The 20,064-nt window shown below is 41.8% G+C and overlaps 1 protein-coding gene across 3 annotated transcripts in view; it reads left to right on the top strand.

Moving 5' to 3' along the window:
- Positions 1 to 20,064, top strand: part of LOC126183396 (leukocyte tyrosine kinase receptor) — a 974,779-nt gene that overhangs the window by 748,009 nt on the left and 206,706 nt on the right. The window lies entirely within an intron of this gene.

The following is a 20,064-nucleotide window of genomic DNA, read 5'->3' as shown; positions in this document are numbered from 1 at the left end:
CAACACATCAAGTACAGAAACCTTGAGACATCAGCAATAGCATAACATGGCCTTAAGGAAGGACAACTTTGAGAAAATGGAGGTCATCTTCCACACATCAAGCAACAGGGGTTTGGTAATAAAATAAAGAGGTATATTGCATGTGCTGTAACAATTTTGACAGAGACAGAGCTTATAATCTCAGTGTTGCTTGGAGACAAACATTTCATATATAGTATCTTCAAAGAAATACAGCAAAAAAATCATACTAGAGGTGATTTTCATTCCCTTTCTGCCCTTCAATGGCCATTCAGTGTGGGAGGGCAGCCTACTACCCTATCGCCAATTTCCCACATTTGCATGTGCAAATTCCACACTCTATGTGATGTCACAGCCAATAGAAGTTAGAATTCTGAGCAATGTCTTCCAACCAATGACAAGCTTCAACACCACTATAAAGGAAGCAGATTTTGCTCCTGGCAAACACGTCATCTCCTGATGACGAATATGGTGTAGGTATTTGAAAGTTCAAATTCTAACTCCAATTTGATACAATCTAACCACCGAGAAATTTTGTACGAGAATGCCACTGTGAAAAACTTGAGTCTTAGTATTTATTTGCAAAGCTCCTGATGATTGTGTCATATCAAACTGAGTGAAAATATAAGAAGTAGACTAGCAACACTGTTTGAAGATCAACATAGCAACAGATGTTTCTGAAGAAGCAAAACAGGCAGCACTGCCTTACCAGCTTAGTTTATTAACCTGGATGCTCAGGACCTTCTCACATGGAGTTAAATCCAGTGTATGGCCAGTACTGAGGGGGGGGGGGGGGGGGGAATGGAATAGAAATGCAGCAGCAGTGAGCTCCTTTCAGACATGGGCAAGGGGAGTTGTGCACAGCAGACAGTGAGAGGAAAGAATGGATTAGAAAGAAAAGGTAGAACAGAGGAAGAAGGAGAGTATAGAAGAGGGTGCAATGTAAATGATGTTTAGGGCACAGGGGATTCCATCCATAATTTCCCAACACCTGATTTTCAAACCATTTGAACTGATTAAAAAGACAAGAAAAACCACAAAATTGTCCTTCACTCACAGCATACAGTTATACTAACTGCACCTTTAACTGTCACTAACTTCATATCATTTGGACCATATTACTTCAGACAATGCAGAAATTTACATTTCTCCCAATCTAAAATTTACACATTGGATGATTTTCATTTAATAAAGTGAAGTTAACATTGCAAATAACTTTTGTTCATCATCTCACAAGTTGCTAAATTCTGTTGTACTCTGCCACTCTCACTGATCATTAATTATTGGTAAATTATTGCTCAGAGTAAAAATAATGAAGAAAAAGTGTCCAATGTATTTAGTTGTATGTTCCTTTCATTAAAATCAGTGAGTTCTAATTGTTTCTCTCTCTCTCTCTCTTTGTTTCAAGAGAATAACCATAACATAGAGATAGCTTTGCTCACAGCATATATCCATGTAGAAAGCCTCATTGGATGTCAGTGCACTTGAAACCTTTGTAGCACAGCTACCGTTTTAAGGGAAAAAATCTGTGAGAAGGTGCAGTGGAAGATAGCATTAGCTGCTGGCAGCTGGTGAACATGGCATGCCATCATTTGAGCTAAGTGTCCAGGTATTTTCTGTGGAGGGGATACTGTGGCACAGCTGCCATTGTCATGGCAAAGTCCATGAAAGGGTGTGGTGAAATATTGCATTAGCTACTGATAGCTTTTGAGCCAGGTGTGTCATAAGTTGGCCTTAGGCAACATCAGTGTTGATTTATTGCAATCACAGGCTACACTCACTCATTGTAACTTGCGAGCACAGTGGTGATGCATGACACAGCAAGGGAACTTCTCCATGATCAGCATTTGATGGTGTTGCCAAGTATGTGACCGAAAACAGCGCATTGACATAACAGGTGCACTGCTATCTGGAAAAAATAACTGTAAGTTTTGTAGCAGATTCCTTCACAGCACAGCAATCTACCAGACAAAGGGGCTATGCCAATCTACCAGACAAAGGGGCTATGCCAAACAAGGGCACAACCTGTAGCCATCAGCAGACATGGGTTCAAATCTGTCCCAGTACTAGCTTCCTGCACTAAATCTGTCATCTGAACTTTGTCTCACAGTTCAGCAGTACTTCCCGTCTATCTCAGCAGCAGCCAGATTCCTGCCCATTGGCAACGGGCCGCACACTGGGCATAACTGCTACCTTTTGACTGTGCAGTGAGCACACCTCCTCACTGTGTTTTGACCGCCCATGTGTGGTCATTGATTGCAGAACTGGCTACTTCTTCAAGTTTCCTGTCTGTCTCCACATGCTGCTGGTGCCATTTCTGTCTCTCGTGCAACAGGGGTGCATGCAAGGCACTGAGTGCAGGTATCAACAAAGCAGGGTATAAACGTGTGTTATATCCAGCTGGCCAGTCACTAACAGTCCCTCGGCTGACTATCGGCTCACTTTCTGTGCGGGGCAGGGGCATTGTCACCTCCCCATATTGATTCAGTGCTGATGTACAGGTAGAAAATAAATTATTAAGTTTGACAGCCGCTTCTCTCTGGGCCTTCATTGGCCTATCACCCAGCCACAACCCTCAATCGTTTGACATCCGACAATGTAGTCACCCCATTGACTCCAGGTCAGCAATAAATTAGTGTCAGAAGTGGTGGCTTCATCTTCAGTGGACAGCAGAAGATGCGTTGCCTGCACAGTGTGAAACCTGGACCACAACCTACAGTGTCAATAAGTGGTGTGGGTGGAAAAACAGTTGGTTACTCTTGGTGTGCATGCCAAACATGTGGTTTAGGAGAGAATGTCACCACAACTTGAGAGTTACTTTGTTTAGGTCGTAGGCACTGACTCATATGTTTGAGCTTTGGGGTAACAGCAAAGGCACCTAAATCTGGCTCAAGACGGAGGTAAGCTCAGCTGAAATTTTTGCGAAGAATCTTATGGTGTTCCGAAAGGATACGCTAAACACAGTTGGCGGTGGGATGTTTGTTGCTGTTAGAAGTAGTTTATCTTGCTGCAAAATTGAAGTAGATAGTTCATGTGAGTTAGCATGGGCAAAGGTCGTTGTTGACAACCGCAATAAAATAATAACTGGATCATTTTACTGACCTCCCAATTCAGATGATACAGTTGCTGAAAGGTTTAAAGAAAACTTGAGTTTGATTTCAAACACGTACCAGACTCATACAATTATAGTTGGTGGTGACTTCAATTTACCCTCGATATGTTGGCAAAATTTCATTTTTAATTCCTGAGATATACATAAAACATCATCCGAAATTGTGCTAAACACATTGTCTGAAAATTATTTTGAGCAGTTAGTTCACGAGCCCACGCAAATAGTAAATGGTTCTGAAAACACACTTGACCTCTTAACAATAAATAATCCTTAGTTAATAACAAGCATCAAAGTGGATACAGGGGTTAGTGACCATATGCTTGTCGTAGTGAGACTGAATATTGTAACCCCCAAATCCTCCAAAAATAAACGAAAAATATACCTATTTAAAAAAGCAGATAAAAATTCACTTGATGCCTTCCTGAGAGAAAATCTCCACTCCTTCCAAATTAATGATATAAGTGTAGACCAGATGTGGCTTGAATTCAGAGAAATAGTATCGGCAGCAATTGAGAGATTTATACCAAATAAATTAACAAACGATGGAGCTGATCCTCCTTGGTACACAAAACGGGTCAGAACAATGTTGCAGAAACAACAAAACAAACATGCCAAATGTAAACAGATGCAAAATCCCCAAGATTGGCGATCTTTTACAGAAGCTCGAAATTTAGCACAGTCTTCAATGCGAGATGCTTATAATAATTTCCACAATGAAACTTTGTCTTGAAACCTGGCAGAAAATCCAAAGAGATTCTGGTGATATGTGAAGTAGGTTAGCGGCAAGAAACGATCAATGACTTCTCTGCACAATACCAATCGAGATACTACCAAAGACATGGCTGGCAAAGCAGAGTTACTAAACACAGCCTTCTGAAATGCCTTCACAAAGAAGACGAAGTAAATATTCAAGAATTTGAATCAAGAACAGCTGCCAACATGAGTAACGTAGAAGTAAATATCCTTGGAGTAGTGAGGCAACTTAAATCACTTAATAAAAGCAAGTCTTCTGGTCCAGACTGTATACCAATTAGGTTCCTTTCAGAGTTTGCTGATGCATTAACTCCATATTCAACAATCATATACAACTGTTCGCTTGACAAAAGATTCGTACCCAAAGACTGGAAAGTTGCACAGGTCGCACCAATATTCAAGAAAGGTGGTAGTAGTAATCCACTAAATTATAGGTCCATTGCATTAATGTTGCTATGCAGTGGGATTCTGGAACATATATTGTGTTTAAACATTATTAATTACCTTGAAGAAAATGGTCTGTTGACACACAGTCAACATGGATTTAGAAAACATCGTTCTTGTGGAACACAACTAGCTCTTTATTCGCATGTAGTGTTGAGTGCTATTGACAAGGGATTTCAGGTTGACTCCGTATTTCTGGATTTCTGGAAGGCTTTTGACACTGTACCACACAAGGGGCTTGTAGTTAAATTGTAAGTTTTTGGAATATCGTCTCAGTTATGTGACTGGATTTGTGATTTCCTGTCACAGAGGTCATAGTTTGTAGTAATTGATGGAAAGTCATCGAGTAAAACACAAGTGATTTTTGGTGTTCCCCAAGGTAGTGTCATGGGCCCTTTGCTGTTCCTTATCTATATAAGTGCTTTGGAAGACAACCTGATCAGCCATCTTAGGTTGTTTGCAGATGATGTAGTCATTTATTGACTAATAAAGTCATCAGAAGATCAAAACAAATTGCAAAAGATTTAGAAAAGATATCTGAATGGTGCAAAAACTGGCAGTTGACCATAAATAACAAAAAGTGTGAGGTCATCCGTATGATTGCTAAAGGAATCCATTAAACTTCAATTACATGATAAATCAGTAAAATCTAAAGGCTGCAAATTCAATGAAATACCTAGGAACTACAATTACGAACAACTTAAATTTGAAGGAACACATAGAAAATGTTGTGGGGAAGGCTAACCAAAGACGGCATTTTATTGGCAGGACACTCAGAAAATGTAACAGATCTACTAAGGAGACTGCCTACATTACACTTGTCTGTCCTCTTTTAGAATACTGCTGTGCAGTGTGGGATCCTTACCAGATAGGACTGACAGAGTACATTGAAAAAGTTCAAAGAAGGGCAGCATCTTTTGTATTATTGTAAAATATCGGAGAGTTTGTCACTGAAATGATACAGGATTTGGGCTGGACATAATTAAAACAAAGGCGTTTTTCATTGCGACGGAATCTTCTCATGAAATTCCAATTACCAAATTTCTCCTCTGAAAGCGAAAATATTTTGTTGACACCAACCTACATTCAGAGAAATGATCACCATGATAAAATAAGGGAAATCAGAGCTCGTATGGAAAGATATAGGTGTTTGTTCTTTCCACGCTATACGAGATTGGAGTAATAGAGAATTATGAAGGTGGTTTGATGAACCCTCTGCCAGGCACTTAAATGTGATTTGCGGGGTATGCATCTAGATGTAGATGTATTTGGAGCCTGTTAAGATGTTTGCAGTGCAATGTGCTTGGGCATTCTGCACTGAGTGCTGAATCAGTATCTGCAACTTGTTTTATGTGCCACTGGTTTGGCTATCTTGCAAGACAGTGTAGGGAATCTAGATGGATGGAGATCAGTTGTTTTTCAGTTTGGTTTTAAATTTAGTAATTGTTGATTATTTGTATTATGATTGTATTTGTGAATGAGGGGTAAATGTGTTGCAACGGCATACTGAGAGATGCAATGTGTTACATTCAGAAAGCAGGCCGCATGGGGTAGGAGATAATGATAAAGGCCAGGGGGGTCAGAGAAGGCAGATGTTCATGTGGAGGCAGTTGGGTTTAAGCAGTGTGTGGAAGTAGTACCTTCTGTAAGTGAGGGCTATGGTATGATTGTGGAGTTGGACTTTTTGCTTAATGAAGTGGCACAATTGATAGCTGATAACATAGACTTGTGGAACAAATTCACAGCTGAGGGTGGGAAAATAGCATTGCTCTGGACACTGAACCTTGTAATACTCCAACTACTGCTTGCCTAGTGAGTCCTTTTTCTGGAAGGTTGTGTGAGGGCATGATGTCATTTGTGGAAGATTTGATGACATCAGCAAGTATGGATGGTTGGTCTAATAGCCAGTTGTTGCAGATAGTGAAATTACATCTTGTATGAGAGGCAAACACTGTTGTGTCACACACAGATGCCCTGAGGAAGGCAGAGATGTTTGAGTTGTTGAAACAGAGTCTTCTGCAGAGGTAACAAGAAGCAGAGAGTGTGAGGTTCTTTCAGGAACAGTTAAGTGACATTACAAAAATCTAAAGGGTAATCATAGAGGATTTTGCCGTTAGAATAAGGAAAGTGATTTGGTTAGAGTAACGAAGAAAATGAAGTTTTGCCACAGGGCTGAGCAGAGTGCACTCAATGCTTTCTTAGGAGACTTGTCACCAGATGTGCCAAGAAGGGTGTGCACAAGGATACCTATGGATCTCACTTCAGCTGTTCGATTGGCAACCAAATGTAAAGAGATCGATGTGCCAGCAGGTGTGCGTAAGAGATGTGACATATTCTCTGCAAATGTGAGATGTTAAGAGTGTGGGCATATAGGACAAGTGCAGAAACAGTGCTCCCAGCTTCGGTGCTGTAAAGGGGTATGTGTATTGGCTGCACCATTATGGTAATGGTAATAGGGGTGTGTAGGGAGGAAGGAAGGGGCCGTTAAATGTAAGAGGGAATCAGAAGTCCATTGAAAGGTGTTCTCATTAAAATTTGTTGCAGTAAGTACCGTATACAGTGGGTGTTGTAAGGGGAAGGAAGTATAAGTTCCTGTTGTATACAGGGGAGTATTTGTCGGTATCCAGTAGAAACATAGTGGATCTAAGGTGAAGGAACCAACCATGCTGTAGGCTGCATGGAGTAGGAGATAATGATAAAGGCCACTGGGGTGAGTGCCTTTTGTAAGTGAGGACTGCAGCAAGACCTTGGGGTTGGACTTTTTACATCAATATCATGCCAAAATTGACCTTCAGAGATGTGTGATGGGAACTTTGTAGGAAGTTATTTCAGATAGGAGAATCCATTGCCAGTGTAGATCTGTCATAAGGTGTGTCTGTCATAGTGGACAATCCTACACTGTGTACAAATAGGTGTAATTCACATTGTATCGGTCTCGTAAACTGACATATGGCCATGAGAGTGGTATGTTTATGACATGTTCCTCCATATCCACGTCCTGTGATCCCTGTGGGCTGAGTATGACGCTGCGGCCAGTCAGAACAGTTGCACCTTATAAGGCCTGTTCGGATGGAGTTTAGTTTTAATTCACATTGTATAGTGCCAATTGGCACGAGGAAGTTGATTTGGCTGAGTAGAAGTACCAGTAAGTTTAACATTACGATTCAGTCCTTGATAAGCACTACACTGAGTAGAGTAAGAGGATCAAAATGTTGATATGGTGTGGATGGTAGTGCTGAATATGGTTTTTTGTAAGGTTGGTTTTGGGAGTATGTTTTCTAGGGAAGCATAAGGTGTAATTCACATTTTCACAGGGACAAAGTTCCAAAAGAAATTACTTAGGAAAGGGTTAGAAAACTGGTGAATAGACAGACAAGGTGCCTAGAAAAAGTGTTTAATGGAAGTGAACCATGAATCAATAAAGGTGAATATAAATTTATTAACAGAGGATGAGTTCTCAAGTGCCACTTTTAATTTGCAAGTATGGAATGGAGAGTTAGAAGTAGTGTGTGCCTGAACATGGCAAGATGCCTAGCACTAAGATATTTTTCATAGTATTTGGATAATGAGTCAGCCCTAGGGAAATGTAAGATTAAACAATAGGAGGAGAGATTCCAAGGTGGCGATGGATGTAATGAATGAATGAAGAATATTGTAGTGTAAATGTCAGAGAGAGATGTATTTCATAGTGGTTAAGAGGGTATGAGGAAATGAAATAAGTGTTGAATATTTGCAAAGAGAATTTACCAAATCACAACACCAGCTTGCTGCATTAAATCTGTCCTCCAGATTTGGTTCCAAGCACAGTGGGCCTTCCTGACTCAATCCAGCAGCAACAAAACTCCTGCCCTGAGGCAGAAGGTCACACCCTGGCCACAGCAGCCACCGTTTGACAATGCAACGGGTGCACTACCTCGCTGTACAATTTGACTACCCATGTGCAGTCTTTCACAGAGTTGGCTACATCTGCACAATTGCTTGTGCATGTGGGGCACTAAAGCCAGGTGTCAGCAAAAACAGGGTGTGAGCCAGCTGGTTTGTCACTGTCCGTGGTGCGGGAGCACAGTTCCTTCCCATATTGAAGCAGTGCCAGTGTACGAGTACAAAATAAATTACTGATTTTGACAGCCACTGCTCTCTGGCCTCCATTGGCCTGCCATCCAGCCTCAACCATCGCTGTTTGACATCCTGACAATTTGAACACCCCACTGCCCCTGTTGTCAGCTGTATCTTGCATAATTTGAAAAGAGGCAAAATTTGAGGTTGTCAGACCACTCTACACACTTCCAGTTGGTGACTGTACAGTTTCAGTATCATTTGGATCCTTGAAGATGTGCAACTTTATGTGCTACTGTGAGCAGTGGCCTTATGCAAAGTAACCATCTCTAAATGTCCATTGCGTGCAGTTTCCTATGCAATGTTTGTACAGAAACTGGTTGAAATGGATCTGCATGCACTGATACTAGATTTCCTGCATGTTTGAAGCCAGTTGTCATGCAAAAGGCATGATGCTCATCCATGGTCCCTGTCAGTTAGGATCTTTCTACAACCACTGTAATTATGGTGTATTGCATGCCTGTAAGTGGTACCCCATTCCCTGCAGAACTTCAGTCATGGCATAATCATGGGCATTTCCAAACATTATACTACTTTATGTCATTCAATCATGTCTCCACAATGACCCACGTTACTGCACTGATTCCATACTTACATTGGGCACATATGCACCACATCATTGGCACAACTTATGTCAGCAGTGGAGGGTTACATGTCTGTGTGGTCTCCATTCCACACTATCTACAACATTCCAAAGTGACCAGTGCGCCCTTTAAAGAATGTGACTAATATTTGCTCCAGTGAGCTTATTTTCTGCTGTCATGGAAGAGGTCTTCAAGTTATTAAGCTGGAAGAAGGAGGTGGTATACAGGTAGATGTATCTTACCTGTAGCACCTTTGTTTTACAGTTGACTCCAGCATATTATAGAGAGACTGAGTAGGGCAACTATGATTGTAGACCTGAAGGTTAATTACAGTAATATCAAAATAAACTGCTATCATTGTGCCAAGAGGAAGATGGTAAAGACTGAAGATGAAGTTGTAGAAACAGTCAGCAAATTTGTATACTTAAAACAACTGGAGGAAACAGGTAGATGAACATCTACGAAAATAAACATGTGTAGAGTTCAATTGTGAAACTGAATGCTATGTTTATAATTAAATTCCCTATGTGCCTTAAATAGAAACTCTATAATCAGCATGAGCTGCTAGTAGAAACTTATAGAATTGAAATGTAGATGTTGAAAGTGCAAATAAACAAAAATTGGAGATTGTGCAATGAAGAAGGGTAGCTGTTGGCGAAAGGTCTGGCACACTTATGATGCAGGGTTGCCACAAATTCTGGAAATCAGTGAATATCAGGCAATTTCAAATGTGTTAGGGAAATTATGGAAGTGTCAGAGAAATTTGAAAATAAAAAAAAAAAAAAAAAAAAAAAAAAACCACTCTGGGAAAATCTTGTTTTTGTCTCAGAAGACGATTGATTTGCTTGTGAGATGTCATGCATCGTTGCTGGCTGGGGCTACTTCCATACTCCCTTGTTCTTACTGCTTCTCCAATTCCTACCACTCCTCAACTTGCAGTTCATGCTGCCAGCACTTCCTGCCACTAGCCTAGCAGCTGCCGGTGAGAGGCAGGAAGGTGTGAGGAGTGCTTTGTTTGGATCTGATTTTCAGAGATTGCTGATGCAGCAGCCAGAAATGGAGGTTAATGGTGCATGAGTTGTGTCTGAGAGATTGTGTATGTTCTCTAGTTTACTGGCAAAGCATATGGCCAAAAAGGTAGTTGTGAGAGTGTGGGTGTCTTTTCTAAATGCTTGTCTGCAGCTCAGCAATCATCTTTATGGTGAGTTGCTACCTATCCTCATTAGTGCTGATTCTCTGAGTATTTGTGCAAGTTATTTGTTGCACAGATTGATCATTGCAGTCTCATTTCATCAACATGGTGTCTGTGACATATGAATAGCTGACTTCCATGATGGGCCAAAACTGCAGGCCATTTCTGTTGATCTGACACCCATCGTTTCCCACTAATGTGCAAGCTCTGCCCGTCGGATATAGTCTCACTGATCTACTCACAGGCCAGGTCTGTTTGTCTGTGGCACAATGTGGTAGATTTTCGTGATTTATCCATGGACCTGGGATTGCGGTGCTCCACAGCAGGCCAGAGGCTACGGGTGATGGAATTCATGAATTGCAACTGTCTCACCACAAGTACATTGTACAGTGCGGCATTTTATAGACATTTTATTTATTCTAGTACATTTAGGCAACTTGAAAGTAGTTTATATGCTATAAATTATGGATGATAAGAAGAAGAAAACTGTGGCAGTGGCAGGCGGTTTGTACGCTATGTACTCATGTATTTCTTGAAAGAAAAATCACACAATACCTGTAAAATAATAGACTTAACACAGTGGGTAATAACTGGCAATAACAAATGTAGTAGAACCAACATTTTATTGGTGGTCACCTATAGTGGTGCTTTACACGACTTTTCCCTGCCTTATACACTTCTTTCAAGATGCCTACATTTTTCTAAGGTTATTTCTGAAATCAGTGAAGGTATTTTAAATCCGCCTTGTGACTCCAAGGATATGCATATTTTTGTCACCAAATGTGTTTCATTTTATTGAAATAAAATAACAACAGTGCTCTTAATGAAATACATATACCATTTGGCTTGCTTTCTCCATCTAAAAACAGTTAATTACAAAAGATGTTGATATTAGTATTTAAGATTTTTGCCCACACAGGGGAGAAATACGAAAGTCCTTCCATTTTTTTTGGCAACTTATGTCTTTACTTATCATTGAGATATCAAAATTTATCAGGGAAAAATTCTAAACCTTGTCTGGAAAACAGGGAAATATCAGGAAATTTCACTTGGGGAAACTTCTGGCAACCCCGTAGTTGAATAAATATTAAATAAATAATCTGGCCATATTTATCTGTTGCACAACAGGTAGCAGTAGGAAGTAAAATAGATGTTTGTGTGAAAATATTTAAGCATGTGCTCTAGTAAAAATATAACATTTATTCAAAGACAGCTGAATGAAATCATAAGCTAAACAATTAATAAATGAGTGCTGGTTTACCATTAATTATTAATTATGGAAGGGTCAGAGGAATCTTTCAGTGGTGACATTATTGCACATATTCACATATAATAGAACTTCAGAACAAATACAAGAATGAAAAAAAACTTCACCTGTATGCTCATGGTTGGAAAACGGGCGTTCCCTTGGCTTGATTACTCGAAGCAAGTGAACAAGAATTCACTGATAAGAGTAAACTGTTAATAGTCCCACCATGGAAAAAGTTCTGAAACTAATTTGGAAGTTTTACCCTGAGAATCAGTAACTGTGGCATGTAGTGATTCTCATAATTCCTGAACACATGGTCATCACAAAGAAAAATTCTGCATAAAATGAGTGGTAAAATTCAGAATTGCTAAGCACGTTGGACAGGATATATTACTGTGAGACATGATCTGTGAGCTTAAGGCTCTCTGATCTGTACTTAAAACATGCTGAGACAACAAAGGCACATAGAAACTAGATTATGAACTGAAATCTAAATTAGTGAAGTTTTAGAAATCTGTTCAGTTATACTGTACTCATGAGATCAACAACAAACTAAATCAGTCCACGTGTTTGAACAGAGGTAGAGCACAACAATGGCTTCCATGTGTGACTAAATGCAACTGCTCATAATGTTCCGAAATTAGCAAGAAAAATTCCATGTGCCATTCATTGAGTGATGAGCAACAAGTGCAAGATGTTAATGTTGACTTGAGCTGAAGTCTACAAAAATAAGATAATGGATCAACTATGAATAGGTACACTTAACTTAGTCAGTGTCACCCATCTCGCATCTCCCGGAACACTGCTGGGCGAACCATTTTGGAATCTATGCATTTCGTTCTTCTGGGAGTGCCCAGAGAGTTCCCTATTCTTTGGTGCCAACCTGTACAAGACCTTTGTCCAAGGTGAACAGAAACCTCTCTGCTACCTGGTACGTGCTTTGTAGGGTTGGCTAATCTGCCACAGTAGCAGAATACTTTTACTCCCACAGATTTAAATACTGAACTTTATCTTGTACACTCTTATTCAAGCTTTACACTCATCAGGTGAGAGGAGGAAAGGATGTATGTACTGACATAATGCACATTGATGTATTGAATATGCATGTGGAGCTCCGATAATTACCAAAAATCTTAGTAAAATGTGAGGTGAAATAAAGGTAATATACCTTGTGGCAAATATAAACACACACAGCTGCTCAGTCTCTTTTTTTATGTAGTTTACAGTTTGTGCCCAGAGTTGAGGTGCCAGAGGAGGGTACATTAAGTTAAATGTTAAACAAAATGATGAAGAGGCTCATGTAGAGACCCTTCAATGAATAACGCACATTGGGCATAACAAGGAGGTACAGGAAGACATACAAGTGAGTAGGAGAAAAGGCAGGAGTTGAGGACATGATTGTGTCTATTAATAAACTGAAACAGAATGGTCTGAGGATATTGTGAAACGAAATGATAAAAAATGGACTGAGGAGCCACTGTATCAGTAGTAGTAGTAGTGGTAGAAGTAGTGGTAGTAGTAGTATTTTTTATCCATCCAATATCGACATCAGCCATAACTGCTATCTACTTTGTGACAAGGAAGAATATGAATCAGTATAATGAAAAGGATAGTTGCTATCTCCATAAAGTAGACATGCTGAGTCGCAGAAAGGCATAACAAAAATGCTATTGGAAATTTAGCTGTCGGCCAACGAGGCTTTTGCCAAAAATAGATAACATACACACATGCTCACACACAAACACTACTCACATACACATGATCAGGCTCTGGCAGCTGGAGGCACACTGCAAGCAGCAGGGCATTATGGCAGAGGCAACCGGGTGGGCATAAGGAGGAGGCTGGGGCGGGGAGGGGGTGGGGGATGGTTAAGTGCTGCTTGGGACGTACAGGGATGAGGTGGAGAGTGGGGCACCTAGGTGCAGTCGGGAGGTCAAACAGAGAGTCCAGGAGGGAGAGGGGGGGTTAGCGAAAAAGGAGAGAAATAAAAAGACTGGATAAATTGGTGGAATAGAGGGCTGTGTAGTTTTAGAATGGGAACGTGGAAGGGCTAGATGGGTAAGGACACTGACTAACAAAGTGTGAGGTCAGGAGAGTTACGAGCATATACGATATATTGCAGGGAGAGTTCCCACCTGCGCAATTCAGAAAAGCTGGTGTTGGTTGCAAGGATCTAGATGGCACAGGCTGTGAAGCAGTCATTGAAATGAAGAATAGCATGTTGGGTGGAGTGCTAAGCAACAGGTTGGTCCAGTTGTTTCTTGGCCACAGCTTGTTGGTGGCCATTCATTCAGACGGACAGCTTGTTGTTCGTCAAGCCATGTATAATGCAGCACAGTGGTAGCAGCTTAGCCTGTAGATCATGTGACTGGTTTCATATGTAGCCCTGCCTTTGATGGGATAGGTCATGTTTGTGACTGTACTGGAGTAGGTGGTGGTGGGAGGATGTATGGGACAGGTCTTACATCCATGTCTATTAGAGAGATATGAGCCATGAGGCAATGGACTGGGATCAGGGGTTGTGTAGGGATGCATGAGGATATTGTCTGTGTTCAATGGGTGGCAGAATACCACTATAGGAAGAGTGGGAAGGATAGCAGGTAGGATATACCTCCTTTCAGGGCACGACGAGAGGTAGTCAAAACCCTTTTGGAAAATGTACTTCAGTTGCTCCAGTCCTAGGTCACGAGGGGGATGCTCCTCTGTGGCTGGACGGTGGGGCTTTGGGAGGTGTTGGGTAACAGGAAAGATCAGGCATGAGTGATCTGTTTTCATATAAGGTTGGGAGGGTAATTATGATCTGTAAAGGTCTCAGTGAGACCCTCGGTATATTTCAAGAGGGACTGCTTGTAACTACAGTTGCCATGGCTATGTGTGATTAGGCTGTATGGAACGAACTTCTTGATTTGGAATGGGTGGCAGCTGTCGAAGTGAAGGTATTGCTAGTGGTTGGTAGGTTTGATACGGACAGAGGTACTGATGTAGCCATCTTTGAGGTGGAGGTCAACATCCAGGAAGGTGTCTTGATGGGTTGAGTAGGACCAGGTGAGCAAATAGGGGAGAAGGAGTTGAGGTTCTGGAGGAATGTGAATAGGGTGTCCTCACCCTCACTTCAGATCACAAGGACATCATCAATGAATCTGAACCAGGTGAAGGGTTTGGGATTCAGCGTGTTTAGGAAGGATTCCGCTGGATGGCCCATGAATATGTTGGGCAAGTGCCCATAGCTGTAAGTCAGATTTGTTTGTAGGTAATGTCTTCAAAGAAGAAGTAATTGGTGGGTGAGAATACAGTTGTTCATGGTGACTAGGAAGGAGATGGTTGGTTTGGAATTCGTCGGGCATTGTAAAAGGTAGTGTTCAGTAGTGGTAAGGCCATGGGCATTAGGGATGTCAGTGTAAGAGAGGTGGCATCAGTTGTGATGCGGAGGGAAGCATATGGTAAAGGAACAGCAACTGTGGAGAGTCGGAGGAGGAAATGGTTGGTATCTTTTACATAGGAGGGTAGGTTGCAGGTAATAGGCTGAAGGTGCTAGTGTACAAGAGGCGAGATTCTTTCAGTGGGGGCACAGTAACTGGTGACAATGGGGCCTTCTGGGTGATGGGGTTTATGGTCTTTATGAAGCATGTAGAAGATAGGAGTGCAAGGAATGGTAGAGGTGAGGAGAGAGGTGGACTCCAAGGAGAGGTTCTGGGAAGGGCCAAAGGATTTGAGGAGAGACTGGAGATACTACTGGATTTCTGGAATAGAGTCACTGTGACAGGGTTTGTAGATGGATAAATCTGACAGTTGCCAGAGTCCTTCTACCATGTAATACTTGCAGTTCTAAACAACAGTGGTGGAGCCTTGTCAGCGGGTAGGATTATAAGGTCGGGATCTGTTGTTCGGTGGTGGATTGTGGATCTTTCTGCATGTGTATGATTAGTTTGCATGTTGGGGGATTTTGGGAATGATGGTGAGGCAAGGTTCAAGGTTAAGAAATTCTGGAAAGATAATGGGTAGTTTGGGGGCAGTGAGGGTGGATCACAGTTTGATGGAGGAGTGAACTGAGTCAGGCAAGTTCAACATTGGTCTTTGGTTGAGTCTCATTGGTAGGGTTGATGGCAAAGAAGTGTTTCCACTGCAGAAACTGGGAGAAGAAGAGAAGGTCTGTAACAAGTCCTGCATGGTTGAATTTGGGTTGGGGCGAAAGGTGAGTCATTGAGAAAGGACTGAGACTCCTGCAGGGCCAAGGCTTTTTGAGGAAAGGTTCATGACTGTGTTTTGGATCTGTTTAGGTTCTGGATTACATGTGGTAGTGAGAGGGAGTTTTGGATGGTGGGGTATGTGTAGTAGGTCTTTGAGACAGTGTTTGTCAGCTATGAGGGAACATGAGGGAGGTTTGGAGGTTGTAGTAAAGGTGGCGGACAGTGGTAGTCCAAGGTGGGAATAGGAAGTGAGCAGGCTGGAGAGTTTTCTGTGGTGGCGTTGGGCATGTTGCTCTAGTTCCTGGAGGGCAAGAGTTTCAGTGTGTATTACAGGATTCGAGAATTTGAGATTGTGTAGAAGGAGAATTTTATGGATAGAGAGAAGGTATTGTGAGGAGGTTTAGGCATGATTGATATAGTGTTGCAGGACTAGTTTGGTGAGGGCTAAGGATTGTTGGAATCTGAACAGATGGAGGTCATTGTGGAAGGAAGGGGGCAGCCAGATATGGGTAATTTGATGGTAAGACCATTTGGAGGGATTCCATGACCCAAGCAACAACACAGGAACAATATGTGGGACTGGGTTCTGGATAGCAATAAGGAAACTTTCCTGTATTGATGCAGATGGAAGGAGCAAGGATCCATGGCGGTGGAAAAATGCGTAAAAATACATAAATAACATAGAATTATGTCCACAAAAATTCGCAAAAATACACTCGAGCATGTGGGAAAAATAACGAAAAGGAATAAATTGATGAAGTAATGGGAAACAAGTTAAATCTGATGGAGTAGGTTAATAGCGGAAGGCAAAAACCAACTGCAAATGGTGTGAAGTCACAATTAGATCAAATGAAAAATAAAAATATTTTTCATATATGTTGCAGTTCTGTGGCTAGATAAGTGTCAAAAGGGGGTTGGCAGAAGTGACTAGATTAGGTGAAATTTGTAGGTGTGAGCTGGAATACAGATGGGAGGGAGTGGGGGGAGGTTGATAGGATGAGATACAAGTTTTTGTTGCACAGGAATGATGCAAGAAAAACACATGAAAATATGTGAGTGTGACGCAGGAAGAGTGACCAGATGGAAGGTTTAGGATTAATGGTACTGACAGGTGTAATGTGCGACATAAGATGCTGCATCAACAATCGGCATGGTCTTGTAGCTGTCTATTGTGTGCAATTGAGACAGTTGATACAGTGTGGGCTGTAAGTGGAGTATATAGTGCAGGTTGTAATGTGACAAGAGAAACAGAGGAAAGAAGGACAGACATGAAGTATAGTAACCAATGAAAGTAAACATGCAGGACTTGTTAAAGACCTTCTCTCCTTCTCCCAATCCCTACAGTGGAAACACTTTCTTGCCACCACCCCTACCAATCATACCACACCAAAGACCAGTGTCGAACCTTGCCTGACTCGGTTCACTCCCCCGTCCATCTGTGATCCACTGCCCCCAAATCACCCACTGTTAGTTTTCCAGAATTTCTTAACCTCAAACCTTGGCTCATCATCATTCCCCAAATCCCTCAACATGCAAACTAATCTTACATAAACAGAAAGATCCACAATCCACCACCTAAAAACTGATCCCAACCTTATAATCCTATTCACTGACGAAGGCTGCACCAATTTTGTTTTGAACGACAAGGATTATGTGTCAGAAGGACTCCTACAGCTGACAGGTTCATACACCTACAAACTCTGCCACAGTAACCGCATTCCAGAAATCCAGCAGGATCTCCAGTCTCTCCTCAAGTCTTCAGGCCTGTCCCAAAACCTCTCCCTGGAGTCCATCTCCCTCCTCACCCCTACCATTCCCTGCACTCCTATCTTCTACATGCTTCCTAGTCCATAAACCCAACCACCCAGGATGCCTCATTGTGGCCAGTTACTGTATCCCCACACCCACATGGTGCCATCTTATGCCAACCTATTCATGGTTCATCTACAGGAATCCTTCCTAAACACCCTGAAGCCCAAACACCTCACCTGCTTCAGATTCTTGATGACATCTTTGTGATCTTGGTAGAGGGTGATGACACCCTGTGAATTTTCCTCCAGAACCTCAACACTTTTTCCCCCATTCCCTTCACCTGGTCCTACACTACCCATCAAGCCCCCTCCTCAAAGTTTCCTCCATCTCAACAAATGTCTGTCCATATCAAACGTATCAACCATCAACAATACCCCCAATTTGAGGACTGCCACCCATTCCATACCAAGAAATTCCTTCCATACAGCCTAATCACCCATGGCTGTTGCATCTGCAGAGATGAGCAGTCCCTCTTGAAATATACTGAGGGTCTCACTGAGGCCTTTACAGATGATAATTACCCTCCCAACTTTGTACAAAACAAATTTCCAATGCCTTATCTTTCCAGTCACCCTATGACTCCCAAAGCCCCCCTGTCTGGCCGCAAAGGAGCATTCCCCTTGTGACTCATTACCATCCAAGACTGGAGCAACTGAGGGAGAAATGTCCTACCCTCTATCCTTCCCAATCCTCCCACAGTGGTATTCGCCACCCACCAAACATACACAATAAGCTCGCTCATCCCTACACAGTCCCTGCTCCCAACACCATACCTCATGGCTCATATCCCTGTAATGGACCTAGATGCAAGACCAGTCCCATACATTCTCACACCACCATCTACTTCAGTCTGTTCACAAACATCAACATGGTCATGACGACCAACAAGCTGTCTGTCCACATGAGTGGCCACTAACAAACTGTGGCCAAGAAACAACTGGACTGCTCTGTTGCTGAGCAAGCTGCCCAACATGACATTCTACATTTCAGCTTCACAGCCTGTGCCATGTGGATCCTTCCCACCAACACCAGCTTTTTTGAACTGCACATGTGGGAACTGTCCCTGCAGTATATCCTAAATTCCCATAACCCTCCTGGCCTCAACCACCGTTAGTCATTATCCTTACTCTTTTAGTCCTTCGCTGTTTTCATTCCAGAACTACACAGCCCTCTACTACACCAACATAACCAATCTTTTTACTTCTCTCCTTCTTCACTAACCCCGCCCCCCCTCCTCTACCCCACTCTCTGTCTAACCTCTTGGCCGCGGTGGCCGAGCGGTTCTAGGCGCCCAGTCCGGAACCGCGCGACTGCTACGCTCGCAGGTTTGAAACCTGCCTGAGGCATGGGTGTGTGTGATGTCCTTAGGTTAGTTAGGTTTAAGTAGTTCTAAGTTCTAGGGGACTGATGACCACAGATGTTTAGTCCTATAGTGCTAAGAGCCATTTGTCTAACCTCCCGATTGCACCTAGCTGCCCCACTCTCCACCTGATCCTTGCACGCCCCCAGCAGCTCTTTAATGTCTCCCATCCCTAATCTGCTATCCCTCCCCTCCTCACTCCCCCCCCCCCCCCCCCCCCCAGTTGTCTCTCCCGTAATGCCCTGCATAATAAATAAGTGTTTGTAGTCATTTAGTTAACTCTAAGCTAGAAGACTTAATAATATTAAGATGAATGTATGTACCAGTGCTATTTATGTATGTGTGTATTTATTTGAACAACACTTTTGGAGTTTGGAGAATGTGATAAATCAACTTTGACTTTGCTTCTTTATGCAGTGTGTGTGTTTTGTGTGTGTGTGTGTGTGTGTGTGTGTGTGTGTGTGTGTGTGTGTGTGTGTGTGTGTATTCTACAATGACATTAGGCTCAGTCACTACTTACAGGAAATGAAAATAAATAAATAAAAAGAAATATGGCCAACTAGCAGCTATAAGTGCTACACCATGGACGAAAGCACAGCATTTGACAATATTTATTTACTTTACTTAGACCCTTCTTTATGTGCTGTTCAATGTTCCGGCTGCAAAGCATGATGAAGAAACTTAATATTACATAGCAGAATATTTTACTCTGCAATTAAGTATATGCTGTTGCAAAACTGCCTTACAGGTTACAATAGTAAGAGTGATGAAACTCTCCATTAATTTCATAATTTGAAAAAAAAAATCATAAATGGCTACAAAAGATGATTCACTCATTATGTGATTATCCAGATCACTTTGTCTACCCCAAAACCACATCACCATTGACACAGCAGTTATTACACAAAATAGTATCTCCATTAATTGCACAAATTTCACATTATAATAAATGTCAGCAGTTTATTTCTTTTTCACCAACAAAAAATGGTTCATGTTGCACACTTTGCAGTCTGTAAGGTTTGTGATTGCAAGTGGTCATCCCATTCTTTGTTATATATTTCACTTGATGAATACTGACCCTCTCTGCATATTCTTCAATTCAATAAACTTTACCAACAGCTGTATACTTTAGTTTATTTTATTTTACTTCAAATGCAACAAGTTTTGGCAATTCATTTTGCCATCTTCAGGCCCCATACACTTTTTGAATCAATGAGCTTATTGTATAGCATCATAA

Source organism: Schistocerca cancellata, chromosome 1, assembly GCF_023864275.1.
Source record: "Schistocerca cancellata isolate TAMUIC-IGC-003103 chromosome 1, iqSchCanc2.1, whole genome shotgun sequence".
In the NCBI taxonomy this organism is placed as follows: domain Eukaryota; kingdom Metazoa; phylum Arthropoda; class Insecta; order Orthoptera; family Acrididae; genus Schistocerca; species Schistocerca cancellata.
The sequence above is the reverse complement of the archived record's forward strand: the minus strand, read 5'-3'. Positions and strand labels throughout refer to the sequence as shown.